This window comes from Triticum aestivum, chromosome 5B, assembly GCF_018294505.1.
Source record: "Triticum aestivum cultivar Chinese Spring chromosome 5B, IWGSC CS RefSeq v2.1, whole genome shotgun sequence".
Classification (NCBI taxonomy): Eukaryota; Viridiplantae; Streptophyta; class Magnoliopsida; order Poales; family Poaceae; genus Triticum; species Triticum aestivum.
The window spans coordinates 648,207,548-648,211,838 of NC_057807.1; the positions used below are offsets into that span (position 1 = coordinate 648,207,548).

Consider the following 4,291-nt stretch of genomic DNA (forward strand, 5'->3'; position numbering starts at 1 on the left):
CTAACGGGTGGGGACTAAAGTCCCCCCCCCCCCCCCAGTCCCGGTTCAACACGATCCGGGATCAAAGGCACACCACATGGCACGAGCCCGCACCGGGGGCTGGGGGACCTTTAGTCCAGGTTGGTAACACCAACTGGGACTAAAGGATTTTATTTATTTATTTTCGATTTTCAAAATTTTGAATTATTTGATGATTTAATCTCTAATCACCCCTCATCACTACTCAAGTCTGGAGCACTCATTTCAAATCATCTAACTTCCCGTCCGGTCACCCATTCTCTCACTACTCCAGCCTGACCATGCTTAACTTCCGAGTTCTATTCCCCCTAGTTCCAAAGTCTGCACTTGTTGTTTTCCTGACAATAGTAAGTTGTCAATCCTATTAACCCTCAGGAGTTTAGCTTGAGCATGAAGTCACACGTTTCACCGTTTGAGTTTGAAACTATTATTCTAAAAAACAGTAATTATTTAGTAACACTAATATTTCTTGAATAAGTAGTTTGACCATAGTTTGACCACATTTGACCAAAATTCAACAAAAATAAAATAATTATTTAGTAACACTAATATTCTTGAATAATTATGTAGTAACACTAATATTTCTTGAATAAGTAGTTTGACCATAGTTTGACCAGATTTAACCAAAATTCAAAAAAAATTGAGCATAACTTTTTCTCCTTTCAGAATTTGAGGATTCTAAAAATTTGCAAAATGGCCTACGTGTTTGAAATCGGAACCAGATTTTCATGCTGAACATTTTGATATATTATACGTTTTTTTTCGACATCGTATGCAAAAGATATAGTCGTTTTACTTTTTCATAACACTTTTTTGCAAAACATGTCAAGATTTATGTTATTAAATTTCCCTAACTAGTAGATGTAGTAACATAACTACATCTCGAAGGATTTTAATTTTTGAAGTATTTTTATCATTTTTTTTGTTTTTTTAATGAAAAGGCAAGGGGGGGGGGGAGAGTTTGAAAATTGCAGAACCCCTTTAGTCCGGGTTGGAGCCACCAACCAGGACTAAAAGGTTAGACCCCTTTTGTTCGGGTTGGTGGCTCAAACCCGGACTAAAGGTCTAACCTATAGTCCCGGTTTGTGTCACAAACCGGGACTAAAGGTGCTCGTGGGGCCCGGGACTATAGGTCACAAATGAACCGGGACTAATGCATAGCCGCTGGAACTGGGACTAATGGTACCATCAGTACCGGGCCGTAATTGAACTGGGACTAATGAGGTGAACGTAAGGTCATTTTTCTACTAGTGATACACACGGAAACAAGGAGGGATAACTCTACCTAAACCTCTATACGTACTATGTTGGTGGACTAATTGAACAGACATTCCATTTGTGATGGTTAGATCCTAATTAAAAGGATTAGTGAGATAACTAAAGTGGATCTATGAGACATGTGGGTGCATGATCAAAGAAAAGAAGAATGCACGTTTTTCAAAAGAAGATCAGGAACAATGCACACATTGCATGATGTAACTCCATCTATGATACCTTCCTCAGATTGTGAAGGCATGTATGGATACATATGGTATTTAGCTAGTATGGATTGAGAGATTCAGATTGAGGGTCTGCATGGATCAATTAAATTCAAATCACCTTGATCAATGATTAATTGTTTCATGATTAATATAAAACTGATATGAATGTCTTATGAACCCTTGTGTCGCGCTGGCGGGTGTTTCGGTGGATGAAGACATTAGCATTTTCTTTAAAACAAAAAATATGATGGTGTGCTTAACATATAATTCTCACTGTTATACACAATAATTTTTTTCTCCCATTGCAACACAGAATCATACATGCTAGTACTCTCTTCGTTTCTTTATGTAAGATGTATTTTTTTTCCGGCATGATGACCAAGGCACGAGATTATAGAGAATTTAGGACGACATTACCCTTGCTAACTCATTGGTTAGTGGCAGGTAAATTAATTAGGCCATGAAAGAAACAGATACACACAATGGAGAGAGTGATTCTTTCCTTCTCTTCCTAAAAGATGAGATACAAGCAATCGGGAGAGGGATACTTTTCTTTTTCATGAAGGTCTAATAAAGTAATTACGGGAGTTAGAAGAAATGCATCTTATAGTCTGAGATTTTATTAAAAACTAAATGCACCTTTATATAAAGGAATGGAAGGAACAATTGATAAAATTATTACATCTTAAAAGATAAGTCTGCACACAGATTTTCTGTCCCAATAAGATAACAGAACATAAGTACAATTGAAAAATAAATAGGTGCTTAACAAAAGTTGCAGTAAATCATATATGAAATGCAGGTGATTTTCCCTCATTCATGAAGCGCCCCATTTGGAAATGGAAATGCAGCGCCGTAAGATCTGAGGTGCTGTACAAACTCGTCGATGTACCTATCCTGGAGCTCCTTATCGCCTACGACCGCTTGCATCTTCAGTGCGTTCGCCATAAAGCTCCTCCTTTCTTCTCCCTCAACCATGACGGCCCGGACGGCGCTCGCGACGCCATGGCGGTCGAACGACCCGTCGTCCTTGTCCCTCGCCACCTGCAACCCTACCTTCTTCGCCTCCATTTGCCTCGCGTTGGGCCCTTGGTCGCCGAAGATGGGCAGCATGACGAGTGGGTGCCCGAAAAGGAGGCCCTCGATCAGCGAGTTCCGGCCGCAGTGCGTCAAGAACCCGCCGACGGACGCGTGCGCCAGGATGCTCATCTGGGGAACCCACCCCGTGGCCACCAGCCCGCGGTCGTGGGTGCGGTTCTCGAAGCCGGGAGGGAGAGGGTCGTCAACGGCGCCGATGGGCTTCCTGAGAGCCCAGAGGAAGCGCGTCCCGGCGAGCTCCAGGCCGAGGGCCAGCTCGCGCACCTGCTCCTCGCGCAGTGGCACCTCGCTCCCCAGCGCCACGTACACCACCGAGCCGGGCGGCTGCGCGTCCAGCCACCGAACGGTGGCATGGTCTTCTCCGTTGGTGCCGGTGGCACGGCGGCCTCCGTCAGGTGACGGCGGCAGAAGGCCGAGGGGCAGCACCGGCTTGCCGAGGAGGGTTGCTAAGAGCGGGAAGGACTCCGGCTCCCACTCGACGCAACTCCGGATGGCCGTGATCGTGCACCTGTCAAGATGCAGCGCTGGAGGCTGGACATACCCGACGACGTGCCATGCCCGGTGACAAACCGTGTCATCGCATTCCGCTCGTAACTGGGCACAGCGCGCCTTGCCTTGGCCGCCTGTTCAAACACAGAGGCAACGGCAGGGTCGGCCTCGGGGTGATCCAATGGCGGGCGAGGCACGGCGGCGAGCATAGCAGCGGTCGTCAGAAGCGCCGCGCATGGCACCTGACATCAATGCAGCTAGATCTGAGACATGCATGGGATGGAACCAACAAGCAAGCTAGCCGTCTTTGGTGGATTGGATCGAACCTTGTGCTCGAGGGCGGCGGCGGCGGCCCAGTGGTGGAAGCAGTCAGCGATGATCCAGTGAGGCCTGGTGGCCTTGTCGGCGCACGCGGCGGCCAAGAACTCCGCGAAGGGCGCGGCGAGGCCGTCGAAGGCCTTCCAATGGAGCTCGCGGTCGGCGGCGGAGACGTCGTTAGTGGACTCCGCGCCGTCGGGCAGGCCGTCGACGCGCGGCAGCGGGAGCGGCACGAGGTCCACGCGCGGCGCCGCGGCGGGGCGCAGCGGCGGGAGGCGGGCGAGGTTGCGCGGCGTTGAGACGTAGGACACGCTGTGGCCCCGCAGCGCCAGGCGCTCGGCGAGCTCTAGGTAGGGGAGCAGGTGGCCGAAAGCGAGGTAGGGGCAGAGCACGATGCGCAGCGGCGACAAGGACGCGGCGTCCATGGAGAGCTGAAGCTCGGGTTACCGAATACTCCTAGAAGGAAGCGGCGGCTGGCTCTTGGTGGTGCTCACTGGTCACTGTTCAGGCGCTGACACCGCGGATAAATAAAGAGAAAACCATGGGTGGCCGGTCGCTGGGATTTGGGTCCTCCCGCCAACACGTGCGCTCACCTAAAACAGTGAGGCCCTGTAGCAGCTGGCACGCTTAAGGTAGCTCCCGAAACATGGCAGTCCGACAAAAGAAAGTCCAACCTTTTCCGAATTTGATATCTGTACTCTCTCCTGATTCTCCTTGCATTCTTTTTTTTTTCATGCTAAGAGAGTTTTATTTCATATGAATAGGGTTACAATCGAGAGGCACCAACTCTTCAATACAAGGTGGACTTCTATCAAGTCATATGGCAGTAGTGCTCTCCGTACGGCTATACAATGCCAATCGATGTGCTACCCTATTTTGTTCCCGTT

General features: G+C 48.8%; 1 pseudogene; it reads right to left on the reverse strand.

Annotated features, from left to right (window-relative positions):
• Positions 1-2,268: 2,268 nt before the first annotated feature.
• On the reverse strand, positions 2,269-3,829 carry LOC123117382 (UDP-glycosyltransferase 91C1-like; annotated as a pseudogene).
• Positions 3,830-4,291: the final 462 nt, after the last annotated feature.